The sequence below is a fragment of the Pseudochaenichthys georgianus genome, chromosome 6, assembly GCF_902827115.2.
Source record: "Pseudochaenichthys georgianus chromosome 6, fPseGeo1.2, whole genome shotgun sequence".
Taxonomy (NCBI): domain Eukaryota; kingdom Metazoa; phylum Chordata; class Actinopteri; order Perciformes; family Channichthyidae; genus Pseudochaenichthys; species Pseudochaenichthys georgianus.
In genome coordinates this window covers 27,552,370-27,579,559 of record NC_047508.1, presented here as the reverse complement: position 1 = coordinate 27,579,559, position 27,190 = coordinate 27,552,370, and the positions used below count along the sequence as shown (strand labels likewise).

The 27,190-nt window shown below is 39.6% G+C and overlaps 1 long non-coding RNA gene across 1 annotated transcript in view; it reads right to left on the bottom strand.

Moving 5' to 3' along the window:
- Positions 1-23,135, bottom strand: part of LOC117448719 (uncharacterized) — a 66,436-nt gene extending 43,301 nt beyond the window's left edge. The window contains exons 1-2 of the long non-coding RNA XR_004552367.1: positions 22,985-23,135; positions 7,455-7,552 (exon numbers count right to left, since the gene is read on the bottom strand). This is a non-coding gene — a long non-coding RNA (uncharacterized lncRNA). The remainder of the gene's footprint in view (positions 1-7,454; positions 7,553-22,984) is intronic.
- Positions 23,136-27,190: the final 4,055 nt, after the last annotated feature.

The window sequence follows — 27,190 nt, the reverse complement described above, 5'->3', positions numbered from 1 at the left end:
GTACATGATTAATTCAAAACTGTATACCTTTTAAATATTTACTTATTAAATGTAAAATATGAATGCTCCAACAAAAACCTGAAACTCCCTTTCTTAGCTCCACGCTAAGAGCCATATGTGTGTGAGGGGAGTAGGGGAAATAATCCATAAAAAAAAGTTCTGAGAAAAACACTGCAGAAGAAATATGTAAACAACTTTTGTTGAACTTCTGAGTTGCAAATTGACGCCAGCATACGCAGGTGACGCTTCCTGCAATTTGTCATAATTTCACCCAACTTTGTCCTAAGCACCTGTGAAGCAGTCTGGCTGTCGAGTGGATGGTGGCAAGAAAAATGCGGCCGAATTATAAAAAAAGGAGACATGACACGGAGCAGCAGCAAAGCCATTGTTATGAATTCTATAAGTCTTGAGGGATGAATGGGAAAACTAGTGCGATTGCCAGACACTGAGGTCTGCGGCGCAGTTCGATGTCTCCGTGTGGGGGCGACTGGCTCTGGTTGCTTAGCATTAGTATTAGATAAACACTCTGTCGGAAGATGTCAACGTCTCCATTAATGCCAGAGCTGCCACACAGGCTGTGCTTGAGTGACACAGTGTTTTGTGGAGTGTGACAGGGGTTGTAAATGCTAACTCTCTCTGGCTGCATCTCACAAGCCTGCTGGAGCCAAACCCCGGCGACACCTGGGAGCGCAGAGACACTACACTTTGACACTCTATGGAAAGGACACATGTTGTCCTCTCGTCCTCATCTCTGGGACATCATAGCATTTACTGTAACAATCCCATTTAATTCAGACTTATTACAAATAATGAAATAATGAATTCAGAGTGTAATTGCTTTTTTTCAAAATTGAAAGCTTATTCAGTTTTTTGTTGACTTAATTTTAATTTAATAAACACTGAGTTTGAGACATTTTATAATTCATAAGTAGAAGACAAAGGGCTTAAAAATCTCTGCTCACTAATCACTCTGTACCAACCACGAGCAGATTAGCTTCATCTGGAAGTGTGGCTACCCCAAAAGGCTTTCCATCGTCTTTACAACCACAATATGGAAGCTGTGTGTTCAGCACAAGTCTAATGCACTTAAAGCATGCCACAAGTACACATACCTAGCCACACAATGAGCAGGATATGGGTTTTTCCATGCTTTCACAATCGGACAGCGGAGTTTTCCAGTCACTAATTATGCAGGCAGAAGAATTCCAGTCAAAAATATTATTTTATTTTTGTTGTAAAAAAAGGTTGAAATCTTATTTCCAGAAATGATCAATGATACATTATTGAGTAGCTATGTTTATAAATTTAATATGAAGATGTCGGGAACAAAAGATGTACAAACAGAAACTAAATGACCTTACAGGAATGAAGTGCAAATGCTAAGCTATGATAACAAAAATGTAAAGTATGTAATCTCTAAACCTGTACAACATTTCTAAAAGATCATGACTACAAGTTGATGTGTGTAAGGGGAAAAAAGGTAGTAGAGGAGCAATATGAACCAAACTGCAGTTGTTTATAAAGTTCATAGTATATTTCATCTTTTCCTCCAATACATTTTGCAGCCGGAAAGGTTGACATTTTTATCAGTCTGAGAAAACAGCAGGGAGAATTAAACTGCCTTGAGCTCAATAATAGTGGCCATGCAGGAGCTGCAGAGCTGTGGAGGCTGGAGGGCTGGACAGTGTACTGTGCTCTTCCCCCTAATGCCCTGTCCATTGATCTTTCCCGTAACTACAGCTCCCCACAGAAACCCACACAATCTGTGCAGAGGAGTGCTCCTAGGCACCCCCCACTTCAAAGGTGCATATTTACTCTTAGAAATTTAGAGAAAGTGCAGCTGTGGATGCATCTTCCAACCTCAATCAATGATAGGGCTGGTCCTCCTGACCCCCCCCTGCTGGCTAATAAAGTGCTTCTTAGGCTTGGTGGTTTCTCTGGAAGCCTTGTGGGGTTGGTTCAAACTAGCACTTAGGTTTGTTTCCATCGTCTCTTCTCGAAAATTGATTGTTAGAGAAATACTTATCTTGTTGCCCAACAAAGTTCCAGAGTGAATTACTGTAGACAGTATTTTGTCCCTGATTTTATTATTTTATTTTGTGGCATTTAATAACCAAAATAAACAAATAAGAAGTAAATCACCATCCTCTGCAGAGCCCGATTATAAAATGAGGCTGAACCACATGAAAACAAAGTTTTAGCACTTGATTTTTTGTTTTGGCAGAAAACTTTTACATTGGTTATAACCTCCAGCAATGTGAATGAATACCTGACTGGGTATTTGTAACCCACATTCTGCCAGGGGGATTAAGAAATGGAGCTGAACAATGGTTAATTTAGAGGAGACATACAAAATGATTTGGTTTGTGTGTGTATCCTGACACATTTCGCACTATTAAAAGCTGCAGTGCCCTGAAAATAATCTTAGAATAGAAAAGCTTCATTTAGAAATTACAAAAAAAATTGCTACAATCAATTTAATTAGCACTTTTTCAAAGAATCTACATATGCATAATATCTGCTTAAGATGCTCCGTTTTCCTGTCTTTCACTAAAACATTTCATGATGGGATGCACATTATCATAATTGTCATTCCCAATCTTCAAAAACAAATGTGTATTAAGACAGTAGCTAAAATAGTACTTCTGTTGAAAATCAGACAATCACAATCTTTTGTAATTAAGCACAGCGATATTCTAATTACGATAATTCAAGCTACTCCATGCTCCTTCCTGTCCTCTCTCTGCAACAATTAGACACATATATGTCAGCTGTGATTTTTCTTTCATTCACTTTAAAGTGGTGCTGTGGGGGATTTATTCAAAAACGTTGACATTTATAACTCTTCCCTGAAGAACCGCATTCATTCTCTCCTCAGCAGGAAAAGCTAAGTTTTAAGTGGCAGGAATAAAGGTCTGAAGTGATTTGCATATCTGAACAACAACGCAAAAACTTTCTTTTGACAATGTAGTATTCGCTGCACTTAAATTACAATTTTAACTGCATAAAAACTTTAACTTATAGCCAGGAAATAATGTATCTTACAATGACTGCACCTTGATACACATAATTGTGCATTATGAGCTACAGTAGGCTGAAAAATAGTGACCTTGTGACAGGATTGTCTGACATTTATCATCTCATCGACACGTATGTGAATGCCTGCCTTACAGGCATTTCCTTATAGCGTTGATTGCATTCCCTCAAGTCTTCCACAATGGTGTTAGCTCAGAAAGCAGCAGAAAAAAACTTGTTTCAATGTCATTAATCCTAACTTGTTTGGACTCCTCACGTTGAGTCTCCCACACATCTCCTTTTCTCCCTTTTTTCTCTCTCAGGCACATACTTCTGCTCTCACTCTCTCTGCCGCGCTAACATGTTGACAGCAGTTTGTTAGTAGGTATCAGTTTTCAGAGAGCAGGCTGAGAGGGATGTGGTAATCATCTCTATCTCCGGCTGCTTGGCAGCGTTCCCCTCGGCATGCTGGCAGACACTTGCCATTGAGCAGCTGTCAGGCAGAAAGGGTGCGGGATGTGGGCTCAAGCTACACAGGTCACGGTCATTTCTTTCCAAAAGCCACTGAAGCTAAAACCTTAAGTGGCATTTGAGCTACCTGCACTGTCAGTTCTGACACTCACAACACTAACAAGGAGACCACCAGTAGAGAGTCAAACTCGATTATGCCTCCCTGGTGGATTTACTTAATATAGCTAAGTTACGGTCTGACTTTTTTCTATTAGAGGAAGAGAACACATGCTTTAATCATTATGAGAGCTATTCTGCAGGTACGTGAAGTAAAATGTGCTGCTATATCTGAAGTGTGAAAATAAAAATGTCCCAGTAATTAATATAAAAGATACAAGTCAAAACATGTAACTCTAAACCACAATGAGAAAGTAATTTAATCAGTTCTAATATATTAAAAAAAATATCAGTATCATTTAGATGGTTAGTTTATATGGTGAAAGGGGATATAATAGCACTGACATTTTTTTGTTTACCAGTCCTTCAAAAAACCAAAAAACCAGGATATATACAGAAAAGTTATTTAACTAAGAAATACATAGGGGTTTAGTTTTAGTCAGAATAAGTAAGATTAGAGTTGTTAAGCAGTGAGTGCATTTTTCTTACATTTATAACTGCTATTTTTCCATAGTAGTAATTCTGGTTGAAATGTGGTTATTGCTATCTCTTAATAAATGGCTGTACATAACGTGTATTTATGGTAAATGTAGTAAATACCTGCCAGTTGAAAGACAATAGTAAAATAAAAAAGGAATTCAATTACACTTCAAAAATCATTGTTATTCCTCAAAGATGGACTTTATGCTACTTTGTTACATGCCAGGGTAACAGTCACGCGCTTCATCATAACAATTATTCTGCATTCATTCAAGGCTGTCTTTATTTCACGAACCAGAGCCCCTTAGTTTATGCCGAATTATTTAGAAACAAAACTAATCGGCAAAAAAAACATCAAGTTCTACAAAAAGGTTAGAACTTTAAACAAAAATGCTTTGAAAAGTAGTCTGAATTCCACGGCTGCTGCAAACTGAATTGTGCTTTGCAGGCTCTCACAACCTGGACCTGTGATCTTTAGAGTGATACCCTCAAGTTCATAGCAACAAATACACTCAATCACTCAGGGAGATCCTTAGTCTCTCTGTTGGCCAATTACTGCTTTTAAAAAGCCTAGGGCTTCCAGGAAACTTTGACTCCTGGAAATAAAGACCAATCTGAGAGAGAAACATTGCAGCTATTAAAATCTTTATAATTCTGTAAATCACAAGTGATTTGTTTTGCCCCATGGCTTGTTCCGATACATCCTTGCTGCTATTGCAAAGGGCACGAGGTGACGGCAATTGAGGAGAGCAAGCTTATTTTTACAACTAAGCTTGGAAAAAAGGGAAGCCATGTTTCTTCTTCTTTTTGAGTGCAGAAGGCAAAGATCTCCTCTGTGTCATAATTGCCTGAAGTTAGAGAGTAAAGGCTCTGGACTCCTGATGCTACTGTGGGCCTTTCATCAGGGGGGTTGGAGTCAGAGCTGCTTTAAAAGATCAGGCTCTCTGGAGGATCACACTCTGTTTTTATTTATGTAATAAAATATCTTTAAAAGAGAGAAAATGATCATCACTTATCTACTGCTGCATTACATGTTTCCCTGACTGGTGCCGTCATAGTTGGCGTTTGCTGTTTTTGTTGATGATTAAGGCTCCCATTATTCAAAGCAGATTTAAATATTCTCAATTATTTCATTTTTGAACTTCCATATTAAGTATGCTATACAGATTAATTTTGAGGATGGATTCTGAAATTAGCCCGCTTATTCAAATAAAGTGGAAGCTAAAAGTGGTAGAGAGGATCATGCAATTATGAGTAAAATCACTCCAATTAAACACTGCCATGTTAACTTTTAGAGAGCACACACTCCACATAATATAATTACAAATTGGGAGGAAAAAATTGAAAAGAAAACACCAACATTATAGAATGAGGCATTTACAGTTGATGGATTCTCAAAAAGCTCTTCTATCCTCTGGTGCTCAGGGTTAAGAACGGCTCTCCTCTGCTGCTGCAACACTCTCCTTTCCCAACGGCATCCCTCCCCTTTCAGGAGAGCGAGGCCCTCTGGTACTACACAAGGGCCCTGACTGAGGACGCTTTGATACTTCAGCCTCTGATCACAAGAGTATCCTTATAGCGCCCAGTTGATGGACGAATGGGTCATAGGAAGGATGTCCAAACCATAAATCAGACAACAGGGGTGACAGCACACAAAATAGGTGAATTGTCCTTGGGTTTGCGGTGCTGGCGGCATCCCTTGTGTCCCAGAGTCACACCACCCTTTTCATTATTTGGGAGCAAGTCAAACGGATGCCCCACCAGCCATTCTGCCCTCCCCCTCGTGTGTGTCCCTTAGTCTTGGAGCCTGGACCCTGCTATGAACTGTTTCCAGAGTCAGTTACTGGTGTAATTGAAAGTGCTTTGTCATCGCTTTCAGCCAAACACTGATGGATGTGAAGTTGAATGAGGTTTGGGTTTTAGTTATACGAGTGAGCCTGTGTGAGATTTATCACCAGAGGCTTAAGAGGCTACAAGGGACCATTAAAGCACCACCGCCGTCTACATCACAGTGAATTGTTCATTATTATTCATTAAAAATAAAATGCCTTTAATATGTCTACTTTCCCCCATGTGAAAGAACAACATTGTACATACATGTTTTTGATGACTGTTGGAAAAACGGTTAAGTTGCCCAGTTTTTTTTTGTATGGATCAATTAAATTTGGATTTTAAAAAGTGTAGCACTAGCAGCACATACAAAAGTAAGCTGGCCTATGAATTTATAAGAAAGGAATATATAGTTCAGCACTTTTTCAAAGTTTAAGCAATATCAAAGCTCAAGAATGTCTCTTTCTTTGATGTGAATTGTATTCATCTTTGTCCTTTATAGCTTTGCACTTTCAAAACCCACTATAGTGATTTGAATAATACGTATTCTCTTAATTTGAGGTCTGTTATGTTAAACATATATCCTTAATGTAAATATCTGCTAAACCCACCAGCGGTTATAATATATTTTCATAATTAGTGTGGTCTAGTGAAACCTATGAAACAATTTAATTTCAATTCTATATCGACATCCACATGCAAAGCGTGGGAGGTGTGCTAGTTCTCATTGTCTCCCACTTATTATAGGCTGCCCCCAGCTGCCCGGGCTGCGAGGGCCTGGATCCTGGCTCACGTCCAGCTCGGCTCTGATCTGGGCCTCTTTGTGATTTGAGGAGTATAGAGCTTTGCTGGGCTGCTGTCCTAGAGCCATGTTGGAATGCAAGAGCAGTGGTGGAGGTGCAGAGGCAAGTGACCTCACTGTGTGATGCGAGCAAGAGTACAGGGCAAGAGTTACACACTGAGGTTGGTTGGATTATAAATAAAAGTAGCGTGCTGTTTGTGTGCTGCAGCCGGGAAATAGGGGAAGGTGAATACCAGTGCTCACAGCTCAGTTGTAAATGGTGCCCTTATCCTAACACTGGCTCAAGGCTGCCAAGATAGCATAGCCAAAAAAATAGGAACATTTAATAGAAAAATATTTTCCAATTTCTGCATGTTCTCAAAGACGTTGCTGTTCCATTGTGTATTTATGAGTTCTCTCAACATTTTATTGTCAGTTTAAGGTTTGTTAAAATCTATTTCTGCCGTCTTATTAAATAGCGTTACTTATTTCTTGGGGAAGGTAAGTCACAAGCAAATGGAAAGTGATGCTTGTGTTTTTTTATTGTTTATGTTTCCAGTGTTCAGTCTCCTTTCTTGTTAGTATTACACATTTTAAGAATACATAACAGATGCATCTAGTGCTCAAACTGGTTTTGAATGATGAATACAGTAAATGTGGTGACATTTTACTAGAGCCCATGGTGTAGACTGCGGTGTGTTGAGGGATACTTTTGACTGACCTGTCTGAGGCTGGTGTTGTTCATGCCGGTCGTCTTGTGGTGGACACGAGGGAGCGGGAGGGAACAAAAGACCAAGACCTTGCCACAGGCACACACACCTGGGCGGAGAGACAAAGGCAACTTGACTTTAACAGGAAACACAGTGTCCAGGGTAAATAGTGCTTAACTAGGCGCATCAACATTGTGTGAAACTTAATATGACTTCCAGGACATCCTGGAGCCGCATGAGACCCCAGTGGTACTGCTCTTATAGTTTTCTGCTTGTTTTGGCACACGTTTGTTAGCACCAGATGAATTGAGTTCAGTTGGCTTAACTTAATTATGAACCATCCAGATCTCTCAGGTCTTCAGGGACTGGTCAGCTTTCTGTCCCCAGAGTCAGAACTAAACATGGTAAAGCAGCGTTTAGTTATTATGCTCCAAATATCTGGAACAAACTCCCAGAAACCTGCAGGTCCGCTGCAACTCTGACTACTTTTAAATCCAGGCTGAAGACTTTTCTTTTTGTCGCTGCTTTTAATTGAACTATTCATATCCTAGACTGCACTGTAACTTTTATCCATGTATTTTTTCTTTTAATGTTTTAAATTTAAACGCAATTAATTTCTCCATGACATTTATGAGAGGGACTGCTCGAAAGTAGGATATTTGGGATATCCATCGTAGCCAGGGTTTACCATCAGTTTTTAGGTGAGTTGTACTGAGGAACAAGTATCACAGCATCGACGGGTGAAAAATAGTGTTTTGGTAACACGGGGTGTTCAGGTAACACTTAAAGACTTTGTTATGGAACGCAAAGCAGAGTAGGGGGCTAGTACACCCTCCTGAGGGTCCGATTGTGGATGTCATGCGAGCATAACATGGTGAAAACAATCAGTCTAAATTAACAATCGGGACAGAAATGTTCGGATTTCCAAAGGGAGGTTCTGTGAATAAATTAAAAATCAAGAACCGAAATAATTGAACTACTCATATCTTAGACTGCACTGTAACTTTTATCTTTTAATGTTTATTTTTTTAGCTTTTCTTTTTAATGACTGATTTTAAATGCCATTTTCTTAATGTCTTTCATTTTTTGTTTTTCTTTTAATGTTTCTGTTATTATCTTTTACTGTTTTAAAATGCCTTTGTCTGAATGTCTTTCATTTTTGTAAAGCACCTTGAATTGCCTAGTGCTGAAAGGTGCTATATAAATAAACTTGCCTTGCCTTGCCTTAACTTTGTATTCCTCACAGGCTAAATTGAACACTCACATTTTTAATGTAGGTGCTATTTTTAAGATAAAGGCTAATGCTTAGTGTGGATAAATCTCTCTAGAAGAAATCAATGGATACGCTGTTGCGGATAGTAAAATTAGCATGGTAAATGAACATTAACTTGCAGATGGTTTGGTACGGGGCATAGCTGTGGCTCCTAACAAACAATTGATTAACTTGTAAATTCTCATTGCCCAGCTGTTATTCAGGCTGTTTACCATACATAAAAGAGGGGGAGTAGAGAAAGAATCCAGATGCTTTGAGTGCTGCAGAAAGGCAATCTGTCATTGTTCTCAACTAACACTGATGGATGCTGCTTTGAATGGGGATTGGTTTTAGTTAAACATGACAAAGTGAGGGATGACACGCCATTGGTCACAAAGGTCTGGAGGTCCAGAAACGCCTCAGCAGTTGCTTTTTTCAGCCAAGACAACCTCTTGTTCATGTATCAGCTGCCAATAAAAGGAAGAAGTTGTCGGGGCAGGCTTTCAGGTTTGTTTGTTTTGCGGTGTGTTCACGTTGAAGTTGAGAAATGGGAAAATGAACAAAACTTTCACGCAGAGTTTCACAAGATGGCCAGCCAGTATGATTCAAGCATGATTTACTTTATTTCCATCTCCAACAGGACTCATGTATTACTATATATACAGTATGACCTGGAAAGCAGTATGATTCCACCAGGTCACGAAGTCTCACATTTGGAATATAAGAAATCTACTTTGTATTGAGCTTCAGTCAAAGTTGATGAGTGCAGTTCACGACACAGAAACAAAGCTGGTGTCTATATCGAGTAGTATCTGTAAACAGCCCAAAATATTCTAACCTTTTCGAGAACAAATCAACTGTTAAAATCAACAGTGTGTGAATAAACTAGAACACCTTTTGTTTGTAAAAAATGGAAATGTGTCAAACTACTTGGCTCTAAAAAGTAGACTCCAATACATTCATGAAATTGAACCATGTACATTGGCAGCAAACCAAACCAAAAGTTTTGACATCAGGTGTAAACATTAAATGCAGACATCTAAGTTTAGTTATACAGCAGGATATAACATTTGTTAAAGGCTTGATGTGTTTAGGGGATATTGCTGTCAGCGGACAGGAGCATGGGAAGAGAAACCCAGTGTTAACCAGACTTCAGTGTCAGATTGTGAATGGTCCAGTAAACCCTGCTTCTCTCCGACCCAAAAATAACTACGGGTGATGTAAAATGCATATGGGCTGCTCTTCCAGCTGCAGAAGATCACATGCATGTTCTCAGTAACAGATGACATCAGAGATCTGGCAAGAACAAAACACGTCTCTCTTTACACAAAATGGTGTGTGTGTGTGTGTGTGTGTGTGTGGGTGGGTGTGTGTGTGGGGGGGGGGGGGGGGGGAGTCTACATGAGGACCACTGAGGGACAGTATAAGTAAAGACTTCTGCAAAACTCATCAGTCATTTTCAAATATGGTTGAGGTAAAAATCCACTCCTTTCATCTTCTATCATTGAACTTTCACTTTTCCCCACGCAAGACAGCTATCCCATAAGCTAGCAAAGAGGGGCAAGACTTCATGGTTCTCATTAAAACTAGTCAGCAAGAGTCCTCTCTGCCACACACCACACCACGGCATACAGTAACTGAACACATACAGATGCTCTTCTGAAGATGGTCTCAAACCAAATAACGTCAACAACTTCCAAAGTAGTTCCTCAGAGAATAAGCCTTTCACACAGCATGCAATGGTTTATGGCTTATTAATATAAAGAAATTATAAAGTTGCTGCCCTTAAAAACTAACCCAATGGAATATCTGAAAATGCATTAAAAAAGGTTTTAATAAGGACATACAAATGCCTACTCTTGTGGTGTAGAACATTCTATACATTTAACTAATACTGAAAATGTAGTTTAAGTTATGATGATGAACAATTCTCAACCAAATATATACAGATTTTACCAAGAAAATCACCTTTTTCATAAAAAAGAGACAACCTTTTTTTGGTCAGTTGCCTAGCAATCGTATACTCAATCTCCCAAATTGAAAATAACTGAAAAATGTCATAATGCAATCAGATGTAATCATTATAAAACATAGCTCCCAAACCTAGTAACAACAAGCCTAGGTTGATGTTTAAACCCTCAATTAGTAACTACATTGATCAAAATGAAATGTGTCACATGACAGCAACTGAGTGATCAGATTTACACTTGTTTGCTTCCTGTAAACCTCAAAACGGCATTACGAAATGTCAAGAAAAAAAGAGTCACAATTAGCAAGCGATGCATTAGGAATAATTTGCTGTAATAGCACAAGCAATTATGCCTATGGCCTACGGCTGAATACACATTTTAAGTGCAATATAGACATAACAAACAACAAACTTCCTAAAGGAACATGATAATGGTTCCAATTCAGGACCTACATGAGATTGTATTTATGTTATATCGCCATCTGATATTCTCAGAAACGTTTATTTTATATACTAATGATATACCGTAGATAATATGTTTTATTTTCACAGAACAATTCAAACCACAGACATGCATTTTACAGGGATCATAGGACAAGGTCAGCCATCATACATCACTTTGCTCAAGGGCACCCTGTTCATGCCCAGTAGGTGAACTGGCACCTCTACAGCGAGCAGTCCATACTCCATACGGGGACTCAAACAGCCAACCTCTAGTTCTGAATAATGGTGGAAACTGGATCTTCATTGCAAAAGAGGCCAAATGCAAAGACAGCGTCAAGTCAAGACCATTTAATGTATATAGCCATGTATGACACATTTTTATACTTAGACCCTTATAGGTACACAACAACACAATTCCCTATTGTGGGTGCCTTCCCTGTCACACATGGAGTGTTTTATTTGAGGAGAACCAGTATGATTCCAGTCACTATATGAGGCAGAATGTCAGATCGGCATGTTTTTGTAATGTTGCTTTTAGTTCTCTAATGTGAGTCCAAGCGGCCAGACTGCTCACAGACTTGGCCGCTGGCTGAAGCCAATTGTCTGAGTTAGGCAGCAGAACACAAGACTCCCCACTTGGAAAAAGGAGGAGAAAACAGTGGAGGAGTTTTAGCAGTCAGCCCTCAGACAGGAAGACTCTAGAGAAAACACCAGAAAGCCATTAACTAACCACAGTATTATGGTGATCTATTTGCTGGAATGGGCTACAGACAGCTAATGAACAAGCCTCTGCTACCCACCCCCCTCTCTCAGACCTCCACACACGTATCGCACATACACACACAGGGAAGCAATGCTGAAAGAGCTCTTGCTTGTACAAAACAGCGTGACAGATCAATGCCTGATTCCTAAATCAAGGGAAAAGGTTATTCTCTGTCTCACTGGGATTCCACTTACTATCCCCCTATATCTAAGACACTCCCATACCCATTTAAACCAAACAAGTCCAGACCCCCCCAAACAATGCACCCACATCTCCTAATTAAGAGCGAAGCGGTGGGGCTTTTTGTGTCTGTGGTTATGCTTGCAATGTTAGTGTCTGGAGTGTGAAAACAGATCTGATGGACTGGTGCCCTCAGCTCTCCCTGATCAGGCTCCAGCAGGTATCCCCCATGATTGACAGCCCACAGGTCAGCCGCCCATCTCTCAGTCTGTTAGAGGGTGGGCGGTAAAGAGATTTGGAATGCCTGGGACCCTGATTGCTTTATTGCTCGCCTGTCAGAACCATTGTACAGCTCTGTATTATTAGGGCTCGCCATCTCTCACCGAAGGTGTCGCGTCTCAGCTCTGCATAAAGAATCACCACTCCATTCAAAATCCTCTTTCTTTTTGGCTGAAAGGAAGAAAGCACAGATTTTTTCCACAGAGTCCCATGTATTGGTTTGTCAGATAATGCAACACAAGTGTCTCCAGGGAATGGTTGGGATAGCGCAGCTTTACACTCGAATGAAGATTTTAGATCCGATTTGGCAAAAATGTATCACACCGATACCAACAATAGCAATTATACAGGAATGTATCTGATGTTTCTGATTATGCAAATATTTGTTTTAGGTTTGTTGCTACTGCAGTGTCCACAGCCCTAAAAGAAAGAAAAAAGTAAGCTTCTTTATTTTTCTTTACTGATGTTTGTGTTGGTGAGACCTAAAAAAAAGTGTTGCCTAAGTAGAAACAGACAAACTACGCATATCAATGCACATATCAAAAATAATGGGAAACATAACACTTTTCTGTACACTACCCAAAGCAACTTGTAGTCGTTAGACTTTTGAACTGATAGCGACCACAAGAGCTAAAACAAATGAACCTGTGCTTTAGGAAATTGTGATTGGGAAGTATTTTCTACTATATTTTCTACAAATCCAGAAAAATACACAACAGATTAATTGATAATTAAATAATAAACTGAAGCACCAACACAATTGATTATGCACATTTGAAATGTATTGACTGTCATCACAACCAAAGCAACAGCTTTGACTCGACACATTTCTTTACCAAAATGTTGCAGACTCAAGTGGTGATTTCAGTCCAGTAGTGATTTCATTGTGTTGTTACTTGCTGAAGGAAAGACTGAGTTTGACAAATCGATATGATAATATTCTAATCCAATTAACATGTTACCTTTTCCTGTTTGGTCATATATATATATTTATAGAATTACTAGCAGGAGAATAACCAAATACCAATGTACAGTATAGACTTTGTATCTATGTCTTGAAATTAAATGGTACTATTCGCAAAGTAGAACTTTTTTAAATCAAGTGGGTTAATGTTGTGAAAGAACTTCCTTCTCTATAGTTCATTCCAACTGGAACAAAGAGCCTCCTCCAAAGATACAATGGCCCAGTAAAAAATGTCTCTACTCAAATCCCCAGCTGATTTATTTCTTGTTATTCCCCAAACCGAGATGACAGACTGGCAGGTTGTTGAAGGTCATCAGAGCAGTGGCTCCTGGTCCCCTGGAGCCCAGGTGATGGCCGGGCCACATCCCCAAGTGCTCTTGCTGCTCCAGGCCACAGCAGAGACAAGCCCACTGGGGTGACACGTTGCCGTCTCCATGGAGATGAGGCGACAGGCTGGCCTCGGCTCCGGCTCACACCTTTATGGTCAGCGACTATGCGTCTCTAAGGAGGCTGCCCTGCCTAACAGCAGTTGCACACAAGTTGTGATCGTCCCCCACTTCCACCCCAAAACCCTTCGCCCTATCTTTTTGTTTTCTTCTTTAAAGCTTGTGCAAGCTGAGAGCAGGACGGCGCCCTCGCCCTCCCATCGCCCCCCAACAGTCCAACCCTCCTTGCCCTGGCAGTGCTACCCTTGTGAGGCCTGCTGGGAACAGTGGTGAGATGTTAGATTAGACGTTCAAGTCTGGGCAGGACCTGAGAGGCGATGCAACGCGAAGGGACTGCCCACTCCATATATGGCTCATGCTCCATTGTGGTTTTATCCGAGGGTGTGAAAGCTTCATTCCCAAATGCTGTCTCCTTTAAGATCCTCTCACAATTGGCTGCTGAAGTGAACTGGCTTGACAATCTCAATTCAGTGTCCCTGTTGATATACGTTGTCATGTCTCATTAGACCGAGGATGTTTGACAGATAGCTGAATATCAGATGCATACTTTTACATGTTTTCATCACCGACGAGCAGCTTTCATGTTGGAGATTAAATTGATGTTTAAAGCGTCATTGGTACTTGTTGTGTATGTGTGTCCTAATCTGAGAAATGAATGATAACCTCTTCATCACTCTACCCCCTGAGTGTTCTTACTGGAAGCCATATTGATTTTGTTAGTCTGAGAGTTCTTGCATTGCCTGGCCTTTACCTCAGGGACAAATCTAATTGTTTATCTCTGGACAGACTTCTGCCTTTACTCCCTTCTGTCTCATTATGTGCCAAGATTTGTCAAGTCAAGTCTCTCCACACTTTCAAATCTCGCTTTACAACATGTCGTGCTGCAGAACACTACAGATGGCTTACTTATCAACAGACCCTCCCCCATGGAATGTTACAAACATGACAGCACAACACACTTGCAAAAATATACACACACTGACATACAATGTAATCACACTCTGGAGACACAATTACACTCACTGATACACAAAACATGAGTCACTTTTGGTTAAGAAACACCGATTGTCTGGGATCTACAATAAACTGCACAAGAACAATATTACTTTAGTTACTCTTTTTGTGTATGTATGTATTAGTTAGGACAATAGTATATAGATCACCGATTTCAGATTACAATTAATACAAATGATTGAAAATCCTTTCTATTTCAAATGCAAACTAGTAGTTCAAGCAATTGAGTCATTGGACAAATGCTCAGTAGCTTTATTTTGCATTACATGATGTCAGACAACTGCAATTATATATATATATATATGAATGAATAAATGACTAAAGCTACTGAATACATCAGCACCGTTCCAATTTGGTTATCGTACTCCTGATTTTACATTTCAAGCGCTATTTCTGAAAAAGGCAGTGAAAATGAAAAGTACAATCCCTATCTCAGTGAGTCAGCTAAAGAATAGAAGCATACACCAGAAGGTCTCAACACTTTACTGGAAATGCCACTCAAACGTTGGTCGTTTCTTACTAATCGACAACCATGTGTAGAATTACCAAGTGAGTGAACCAAAGACAATGGAAAATAGTTTGTATATATATATGATCAATATTTCCAAATAGTGCATCACATTAGTGTTTGGTTTTGACTACAGACTAAAATATTACTTTTTAAAATGGTAACTTAAGTTCGAGTCCCACAGTCATTTCAAATGTTTCAGATGGGGATAATTTGTTAGAAAACCATCTTATCTAAAGAAAATTCTCTTATAGTTAAACATTTTTTTTTTTAAATAAAGAAGTACTAATTTTAATAACAAATGATATGTCTGAACAGTGAATAAACTCAACATCAAGTCAATATTATGATAAAATATTTTTGAGATTTAAGCGACTACTTTTGTATTCTTATTATCTTTGCCTTCTCACCAGCTCTCCAAACTCTGTCAGGCCATTGGAAGCCTTTGGTCAGGTTTTATCAGTGAGTTAACTCCAGCGAAGTAGGCCAGATCGATAAGAACATTCTCAAGACGGAGCGGGAGCAGAGAGAGTTAGAGGCGCGGGGGAGAGAGGCGCGAGAGGCAGGGAGCAATCAGAGAGCTATGGATGTGTGTGCCTTCAGGAGTGGATCGATGCTCTGACAGGAGCCCTGCTTTGTTCTCGCACAGTGCTCAGATGTTAGTCGTGCTTAACATGATTGCTTAAAGGTTTTTGTTTGCCTACTTGTGTTTTTGTTTGTCATTTTGCTCTACTTATTGTATATCCTGCTGTCCCTTTTGTCAAGTTAGATAGGTGGCTAGGTTGCCTATCTTTGGTCTCATTGTTCCTTACACATTGATTTCTTTTTTTTCTTCTTTTTTCTTAAAATCAGCAGGGGTTTTAACTTGCATTTATTCTTTCAATTTCTAAAACATTTCTGGCCATGGTTAATGGCAAAGTCCATACAGTTACTAAGGAAAACATAGCTAAAAAACAGTTCTGAACAAGCACTTTCTAAAAAAAATGTAATCACCTACAACATAAAGCATGCTTTTAAACCAAAAAAAAGTGTGGAATTGAGCATTAAGAGAGACAACGGTGCCCTTCTTTCTTTATCTATGAGGACTGTTTGCTTTAGACAAATTGGTATTTGACATCCCTTGTCATGTCTTTGGGTCCAAGGAATTTTTCATTAATACAAAGCTGCATTCTTTATCCTTACACCGCATGGCCACCCAAACCGAGTTAAGCACTTTGCCTCGCTAAATACTCTGCCAAGAATTACTTCTAACAAGAACTTGGGTGTGCCTGCTTCTTCACAGAGGGGTGATGACCGCAAAGGACAAGTAGGTGTCAATAGATCCGCTCTTAGCGCCTATGGGGCGTTGAGACGCATGAGCTCTTTTCCAAGATAGCACAGATGCGCCCCTTGTCTGAGCACAGCCCTGTCTCATTGTACTTTGGCCTCCCAACCCTGCCATTGCAAGACCTCTATTGCATCGGCTGCGTGAGAGGGTCTCATTAGGACAGACAAACGAAAACCGGGGTCAAGGTATATAAAGGTAGCTACAGCTAAGGAGCATGCCTTTAAGATGAGTTGGGAGCTCTACCGCATCCTAAGGCCACCCCGGCAGACCTCTGGCCCTCCCCATCATGACCTCCAATATCTACCATTATTTGATGAAGCAGAGCTTGATAATTATTTTTGCGTGGTTGAAAAAGGGGGCACAGTGTGAAAGGATAGTCTCACTCTAAGGGAAAGGATAGTAGGGCATGACAGAAAAAAAAACTCACAAAAAAAAAGATCAAAAGCAGGCCTTTCGCTTTTCATGCCTCAGAGGCTCCAAAGAGGATAAGGAACAATTGGGCCCTGGGTATCCTGTCCTCTCTGGCAATTAGACTCAGCTGATGAAGTGAAAGGGATGAATGGCAGGGTTCAAGGCCTTCTCTAGAATTCACACAACAGGGTGTGTTTTTACCTTCTTCTCCTTTATCTTTATCTCCCTTTAGAGTGGCAGAAATGCAGCTGAAATATTTCCAGATGAAGACAATGTGATTCAAGGTGCCAACTCTAAAGCACGGGGGCTGATGAGATTGAGGAGGTGTGAGAGGAGCTAAGGGGGACAAACAGACGTGCATGCAATAATCTGTGCACACACAGACACACACATTCTTAAGACCAGCACAAAGAGATGGTCCTATGTTGTCACAAGATATTTTTATCTTAACTAGCCTGGAATGCTAAATGTTTATCAGCATCATCATCATCAACTCGTACAAGTTGCACTGCAGGAAGGAAGCAGATGCTCCTGACATATGGACGATGTTCATGCAGGTAGTGCTCAATGTGTTCAGAAACATACCTGATTGGTTTGTCTTTTAACAACTTAGCAAACGTTTTCAATTCAATTTACGGCTATTTAGTTTTGCTAAAGAGCATGATATTCAATAGAAAAATAAAACATATGTCCAATTACATAATAAAAATGTAGTTAATAGTTAAAAAATGTTTGCAAGAACTGATTATGCGACTCTTAGCATCAAGCATACAGTATTCCACAGAGATCTGATCCCCTCATATTTCCACTTATAGACCTTGTATATTGTGCATGAGCTGCATTAGTCTATCAAGATGTATGCAATGCAGACCAATGCATCAAGAGTAGCATGCAAATTACTTATTAAACTTCAGTATCAACAGTTTAAATAAAACTCCATTTAAACTTCGGATGTGTGTTCGCAAGATTAAACAAAGTCAGTCAAATCTTAAAGATAATGAAGTGAACTGAGTTAAAAATACATACTAGGCAGTCTGTTTTAAGATGCTACAAACAGACATGCCTCACATGAACTGTTATTAGAAACATCAAACTTCATTCAAGTGCCATATTTTAAACAAAACTGAGCCCACCAAAATCCAATCCAAAGGTATGTTGTAAAAATTAAAACAATTTCCCTTTAACAGTGAATTATTCCAGCAGTGTAGATTTATGCTGCTCTAATATGAAATGTATAAACTTACAGAACACTTGCTGCCATTAAGTTATCATGTATTTCACAGAAAATGTCTAACGGTGGCCATGCCAGTAAAAGGGGCCCGAGGCTCGAACGATACTGCCACACTGCACTAAAACCTTAAGATGATTAGTGATATTCTTAAAACCTAGCCCACTGATAATGTGTTTAAAGAAGCGATACGGATTTTCCAAGCTTTCAGTTCAAAGTCTGAGAAGCATGGGGTCAGAATGCCAATGGGCTAAACAAAGAGTCGCCAAAATGGGCTTTGGGGGATTTGAAACTTAGGCCCCTGAACCCCTTTGATCAAAACAGAGCTACTGCCATAGAAATACTGAGCATCAAGTGCCTGGGACTGTGTCGCAGCCAAAGAATAGTAAGTTATGAGACACTAACAGATACAATAATAGTATAGCAGGATTCTAACAAGTATAAAAACCAAATTGTATAATAATACTCAAGGTTTGATCAACATCTAGAACAATTGAAGGTAGTTCTTGAAACAGATGGCCCTCAGCAGGGACAGGGGCCAACACTAAACTTAGCATACAACATAATAGTTATTGTTTGTATCAAAGTCAACTGTATGATCAGCAAAGTGTATTCTTTACAAGAAATACACAGCAGTAACCCCCATTCTGATTTCAATTCAAAACTAATGACATATTATCTAGTCAAAATAGTGTATTGAAAGAGTTTTTCTCCACAATCTGTTTTAAAAGGATGTTATGTACTAACTAGAATTATTCAACTGGCTAATTAGTTACATTTTGATTCTCAGCGAGTGTCCTGTATTAGTTGGTGTGTTTGGTGAAACAAACAAGGATACAAATGTTTCTACAGTAACAGATTTCCGAACTTGAGAAATTAAGTAGGCATGTTTTCCTTTTTTACTCCAACTCAGTCTTCAAATTGTTACCGATGACGATAAGGCTAACAATGTGACAGAGTATATATATATCTAGATTAAATGAAAAATAATTTAAAATCATAATCAATCAAAAACCCAATTATGGGTGTTTATCAACTTCCTGTCAGTTATAGCATAACACCTCTATGAAGCTACATCAACAGCTGATTAGTGCTGGGGACAGCCATAATGACAATTGCAACACATGATGGTGAATACGATCTAATTGAGTGAATTACCAATTAGCCTATGTAAAGTATTGCAGTGTTACTGGTGTTTTACAGCAACAACACACACCACAGTAAAGTTAGACTGCCTGCAGATACAACTAGAGGACATAAAAGAACAGTATATATATAACAACTGTACTTTAAAGACAAAGAAAAGTGCATCAATGTAATTCCATAAGTGTGTCATTATTTTCTGAAAGATAATAACATCACAGACTGATTAAAAATCAATCTATGGCCCTATATATAAACATATATAGGATTAGTGTGCTACTGCTTGGTATGTCCCTGTAACGCTACTATGTTAAGCCTTTCAGCTGTGGTTTTTATTTAATTAAACACTCACCTTTAATGCCTTCTCTAGCTGTTCATGTTTACTGCCTCATTGACTTTAGAGACATGAAGCATCTTCAGCTGTAGACAATTATACTCATCAGAAGAACATAGGGCCAAAATGTAATATGAAACAATCATTTTGGATAAGAAATATCAAAATAGTAACAGATTTATAAAATGTAACGTGATTATTTGACTGTCACTTGCAATTCTAGGTAAAGTGAACTTCCATGTAATGTTTATAAGCATTAATAAAATGTGCATTCTACAATCAATAGTATTTAAAGTGATCCTCTGTGTATGGAGGACATTTTCCCCAGGATCTATTATTAACAAAAAGCCATGTCATTGTTTTGCCTATTACCACTGACGGATCTCTTCTGATGACACAAAGAGATGGGACACGTAAAATATAATGGGCATCTTGTTTTAATTGTTCAAATGTTCTCTCTTTTTTTTAAGGTGACAGGGCCATTACTCGAAAGTCACCACTTATCAGCAGTATCACTGACGATTAATGGTTTCACTTGTGCTAGTAAGAAATGTTTAAGTTGTCCCGATTATCAGTGCAGAGAAAAAGAATAATGGTTGTTTGTCATTGTGTTAAGCAGTGAGAGAGAGTAATCTAACAAAACACTCAGTTACGAACGTGATTAACCCTGTCTGGGGAAACTGAATGGGGTGTTTGCTGGATGGTCTACAGCAGTCAAGCCAGTGTCGAAAACCAATGCTTGTCTTCAAAGAACAGTGTGTTAAACAGATTCATAGTTTAATTATTTACCAGCAGCTACAACTACATTCTTTAAAGGTTATAAATGCAACAAAAATAACAATTTCTGCACTCGAAAAAGGGGAAAAGCTAGCCTTGTACATCGATTATATTCCTTGAAAGTTTAACTTCATGTAATATTCTCTATAGTATTGCTATTGGTTTTGTGCAAATTCAGACTGACCGGGTACAATGACCGTGACCTACAGACCATGGAGAGATGAAAAGGGTCTCCTCTTTACATACAGTACTGTATAGGAACACATTTTCTAAAGCATGAGAAAACAGGGTTGGATAATCATGACGAGTCAATCAATAACCAGCCAACGGTGAAAGAAGACCCAACCAAAAGAGGCGGAAAAAAATGGACCTTAATATTAGAATAGAATGGCTAAACCTTTACCTAATGTGGCAATACAACGAAGAAAATGAATAGTACATTACAATGGCAAAATCCAGAATCTGAATTTAAATTGAGAATTTAGTTTGTTTGCAACAACAGCAATTACCACCACCATAGCTGACATACTACCCATTTAACACATTTGTCTGGTGAAGGATTTATTTTTCCAGCACTGCAGTCCCTGAAGCTTTTGTACTGGTTGTGCAGGCTCGTTCCTACTCGAGTAATCTCCTACATTATGTTCCTTGTCTGTCACCTTTATAGTATCTATTAGCCACTCTCTACTATCTGTTTGTGGGGCATTTTCTCTTCCTTTTCCCCATGAATGTTTTATATATTGGAGGGAGAATGATTGTTCTTTGCAATGAGGCCAGCGCATGGCCTCAGTAAGACAAATTGCTCCAGAACGTCTAAATGGCAGTCAATGATAACTCATTGTAAGGAGAGTAAGTGACTTCCAATGGAGTGGATAGGGGACAGAGAATAATGGCAGAGCACAGGTGAAAAATAGATGTTTGGCTCGGTGTAATTACTCCATTAGGGGGCTCTCTGTTAATCTACCAAACCACAGCAAGTGTTTTTACAGCGATGAGGAGGTGACGGGAGAAAATGACTGCAACTGGACAGAGAGGAGCCCCGCTACCTCCCCAATCACAACACACACTATGAAGTGTTTACTAATGGACAAATGTACTCTCAGTCTGCGCTCTCTGCAGCATCCCACGAGCTACTCCAGTTACAAGTAAGTGTGGTGATAGATGTATTGACAAAGTTCATCATTGAGCTGACATATTAATTACCTGCAATATAGTCCCATGTGTTCAGAGTGCTTTAACCTCCTCCGTCTCACTTGTGTACTGGGAGATGGATCAGCAGCGGGCCAGTTAAACATGAAAATCTGGGTTAGAACAACAAAAAAAGGGGACAAAGGAAAACCCACCTGCTGGAAATCAACTCCCCCATTCTGCTGATTTCCAGACAAACATAATGGTAACATTTTTTTGACCATTTGGTGTCTGCTGTTTCCGCCTGTGGCAATCTAAACAAAAGAAGTCTTGGCAAAAAAAGGCCCAATATGGTCTTAAGAGTTTATTCTGACCACACAATCTGTTTTCTTAAGTCAACTTTTAAAACACTGCTATGAGCAGTGCCCACAGCTTTATCACTGAAGCTCAGATTGACCTTGTATTCACCTTTATACTATTTCCCATCTGTTTAGGTTCCACCCTAGAATCCATCCCAGTTGGCTGTAGGCCCACTTTGCATTGGGCTTTCTCAGTTGAACCCTGAACAAAACGCTGTAGGAGCAAAAGACTCTCTATTCGGCCTATTTCAGAGGCATTTCTGCTTGCATCGTAGCAGTTCTTTCAACACCCCAAAAGCTAACGTGTACTTTCTATGCTATTTCCCTCATGTGCAACATAAAGACATTTACCCTCCTTTTACTGCAGCTTTTCACTTGAATCAAATCATTACAGTCCTCCAGCATATTGCAGAGTTAACAAATGGGTTAAAATTATGTGTTAATGTTGTCAATTCGGCAACTTACGTAGGCTGAAACCAACATACTGTATAGTGAGACTGATAAGTAAAACACCAACCAATAAACAAAATAAAGTGATTCAATTTGCAGAAAATGTGTCCTTTCTAGTTTTAAATTGATTCAACACTTTCATTTAACTTAGATTAGAGTTACAAGTGAATTGAGTCTGTAGCCTACACATTTATCTACATGCTGGGTTATAGCTCTGCTGATCCAAATGCTCACAGCGTCTCATTAGAGGGGAGAATTGACCTTCAACTAGCTTAAAAAAAAACGTTGAAAGCTATCAGCGGGCAGGTGTACATGGCTGGAAACATACAAAGGCTCCAATAGGGGGGAAAACAAGGCGTCCAGCTGGACAATGTTCACTGCCCCAAAAGCTACAGGTTGCGGTAAGGGGACTTCAAATGCTAAGGACAGTGAGAGGTGCCATTATCACTCAGTGCTGAAAACGAGCACGGTGACCCGATTAAAGCGAGAATTTCTGGGTCACGGTCTTGTTTTTCAATGCTTAATTTGTCTATCGATAGTGACACGGTCCGTGGTTTGCACCTACCTGTAATATTATCTTTCTAAAAGTCGTGGTTCAGACAGGGCCCTTGTCATCGTAACCCAACCCGGAGTGAGTGAGCGGATTGGCCTGCAGCGTGTTGCAGGAGGAAGCACAGCCGGCTCTGTGAGCATGTCGCGGGCTGCGGCGCCGCTCAGTGGCCGCTCCGGCTCTACAGGAGCTCCTTCCGCTGGAGCTTTCAGTCACTGATCATCCGGGCATGCACATACACACAAACTTTTATCAAGTTTCCAAATGCTAAACTTTTGAAAAAATATATTCATTTATTTATTTAGCTTTGGTTTTAAATTGTATAAGGCATATAATTATCGGAAAACATATAATTTATAAAAAAGCTATAATTTTTCTTGAGACATTTTGGATAGATACATACGTTATTATATTAATCAATTATAAATAACTTTGCATGCTGAGATGACACTGTAGCTTTTCCTAAACGTTGCTCCATGGTCTGTATTGTGTGTGGACTTGGAGAATTGCACCTGCATGCATGCAACATTTCTGGAAAATTAATTAAAATGTGACTTTAGTCTTTGAACCTATACATTAAATAAAAGCACTGGTTTTTTCCTAAGAGTGCAACTTGAATATGCAGGAATACTATGGACTTATACATTATACTTCAGCTAAGCTGAAAACGGTTAGCTTGTTTCCGTGGCCTTTGGTGTACAGCAACAAACAAGTTCATACTGTCTGTGGTCCAGCCTTCTCAGGGCTTCCTTTGCATCAGACGCTCTGCCCTTCATCTCATGCTAATGTAGTACAAAAAAGATATCTAGCTTTAAAGACATGGCAGTCAGTTAAAAAAGGCTGTGCTTAGTGTTTGAAGCCATAAATGTGACAGAAGACTTCAAGAGGAAGACCCAAGACTGGCAGTCTAAAGATGAGTGAGAGGCGGACAGGCAACATGTTTTTTTCCCATCCAGAGGGATATTCTGTGGCCAAGCTTGATTATTAGAGATGAAGGACAGGCTGAGAGGATGTGGGATTGTTAAATCCTTGAATCCTTTCACCAAAGCCCCCTCTAACATTCTTCGGCACTCCATCTCTTTGCATTTATGGTGCACCCTTGATTTCCCTCTCTTTTCCTTTTAAAGACTGTATGAAATTCAGATTGCCTGATGATATGCAAAGCAGAGAAATATGGAAATATCAGTTTTATTTATTTTTTTAAATAATGTTAGTATATGAATTTGTATGAAATATCCTCAAACCAAATGGACCTTGGACAGTATGACTGAAACCATGTTGGCAAACATTCACAGGCTCATCACACCAATAACTAATCACTACACTATATGTAGACAGCACTTCAACTGTCTGTGGTGTTATGTGAAACCCTGGCTGTGGATTCAAAACCTCTGCTCCCCGAGCTTGGAGAGGCTGTGCTTCATTTGATGCCCTGTCCATTATTGCCAGCATATTTGAAAAGTGCTAAGCCTTGAAACGAGTCCCATATTATTTCAGGCCGGACTGAATATTTCACGGCAGGGGGCATAAAATGAAACCTTCCCTCAAGAGACTGCCTGCAGTGCATTCTACTTGGTGCAGCAATCGCAAGGTCTCATACTGTGCAAAACACACTTGAACAAACAATTATATATTTATCTGCCACAGATTTTTTCTTCATTTTTTATGTATGGGGTTGTATGGAACTGGGAAGGAAATGCAAAATTGGAGAATACTGTAAATATGGAGAGTCCTCTAGTTTTGTGCTTGCTAAGATTGGTATCAGCACACACACATCAGGGTACAGTGAGTAATCAGCCACCCATAAAATAAGGTGTTTTATCGCCACCTTAGGAGCAGGAACACAATCCAGGGAAACTGGAGATCCCTTTGAGTTATACCCAGAGTATAACAGCAGCAGGCTAAAAACAGGAAGCTAACCAGATTGATTCTTGAATCACCAGTGCCTGCTTGAAATTGGATCCTGGTCTTGTGAGATTAGCCGACGACATTGTCTGTGTTCTGCTGCATGATTCCATAAATGTGTAAGAGAGGACACAGCGGATTCAGTTTTCTGGTAACAATGCTGTCTTTTGACTGATTCAGGAGCATGCTGTTGAAGTAGCTTCAGTGGCAGCGTAGCTTGTGGGCACATCATTCATGGGTTCAAGAGTGACAGGACAAGGAAAGTTCCAGAGAAAGCTATCACCCTTGTTATAAGAGAAAAATAACTTATAGTAAGGAACATAATGTGTGTTAAAGTCACCCACTCAAACTGCCCACTGTATATTTATACATTATCGCTGTTTGTATCATTGTTGCAGAATTATTTTATTTGGCTATCAACCATAACACTACAAATACAGATATGCATTATGGTAAATAAAAAAGGCAATTTGGTTTATTTTATCTGACTGAATATTCTTTCCTCATTGACATTTGATTTTGATTATCCACCTTTGAATAATACACTTGTTATCCAACAAAAATAGCCATCCATTACAATTTAAAGTTGACATATAAAATATGGTTCAATTCTATTTTATAATATTGGACAAACTACTCAATTTGCACCTAAAGGTAGATTTTGCTTGAGGAAAAAAGTCAAACAACAAAGCTTTGCCTAATCATTGAAACTTCAGCTCGCAGTGACCTTTTGAAAGGATCCATATCTCTGTTCCTGGAAGAAATGATGTGGATGGCAAGCAGTTGTGTCCTTTGTGTTTTGTGGAGATATTGAGTGTTTGAAGTGTTAACACTGACACTAAACCTTTGGGGCGAGCAGGCGAAGGAAACATGTCACACAATAGGATAGGACTTGGATCTTTGCGTCCCCTTTTCTGACCTCTGACCATTATTGGTTTTCAGGGTTGCTGCAGCCCCGGCTCCTTAGGGGCAGTGTCCGCCTTGATCATATCATCCCAATGTACAGAAGTAGCGGTATTACTTTGCTAGTAATTGGACCCTTGAATAAAATATCCTGACTCCGTTCATACAGTAAGTGCCATTTTATTCAAAGTGCTCCCTTTTATTTATTTTGTCTAGAAGGTTTACATCCTACAATTTGTTTTGATGTGGTTCTCTGGATAAAGGATTGCATTTAAAGTATGTGAATTCAATCTAATTTAAATGTAATCTTAATGAGACACTGTCAACAACATATTGTATACATGCTCCATAAGTTATACAAACCTTTAGTGAAATTGTAAAATCACACATTCTGTCTTTATTCAAAGGCTTCTTTATCCAGCCTGCTTTATCCTCATGGTGACTTGGCTGTCTATTAGGCATTTGCTGTCATGGAGATGACCTTTGTTAATGAATCTTTGAATTTTGGTTGACAATGTTTTTGTGTGATCTCTCCATATTTTATGCCTCCAGTAGCTTGGCTGACATAATCCATTGAGGCCACACATAAAACAGTGTGCCATCTGCACCTGGAGCATGGCTATCAGCTCTGGTTCCCCCCTCACACTGCCTTTGCTTGAGCTTTCTCCTGCCTGTGTGTAGCCTGACCCTGCTCTTCCTGTTCCAGGCTACAGAAGCCAAACCAAAGGCTGCTTTCAAGGGGGACTGTCTGCTCAAATCAAGTCAGAGGCCTTTTAGAATCGGTTCAGAGATCATAGCAAGTAGAAGTCAGGGAAGAGGATGACCCTCTCCTCGAGGCTTGATCGGATCTTGGCCCAGTCAAACCCAGCAGGGCTCAGTCTCTGGACAGCTTCGTCTCTGCAGGCTTTGACTCTGTGATAGTGCGAATGAAAGAGGGCACCAAGAGAGCAGCAGTTCTGATGTGTCAGGCTCAATGTCCTGGCAGTCTCGCAGAGCAAAGTGGGCAAAGCAAAGGACACCGCCAGCAGGCACAGGGCCAGAACAAGACCCCTATATTGTGTGACATGTCATCTAATGGCTGTCCTTTTGTTTTACATGTATGCATCTGAGAAAATGTGGGGCCAATGACATACAGTAGGGCACAATGTATAAGACAAAAAGCTAATGTAGGCAGGCTTTTTCAATAGCAGTAATGAACATGATTTACACAATTGTTTTATTGTATTACAGTTTTCATTGAATCCTCTTTGTAAGCAGTTACAAACATAATTACCTTATCTTATTTATATCCAAAAGTAACTGTTGGTTTAGCCTACACCCCTCTTATCTCCATCCGAAATATTTTAACTTACTTTTGTTCAACCTCTACTTAAAACCAGGCATTCAACAACACTTTCTTACATGAAAAACATG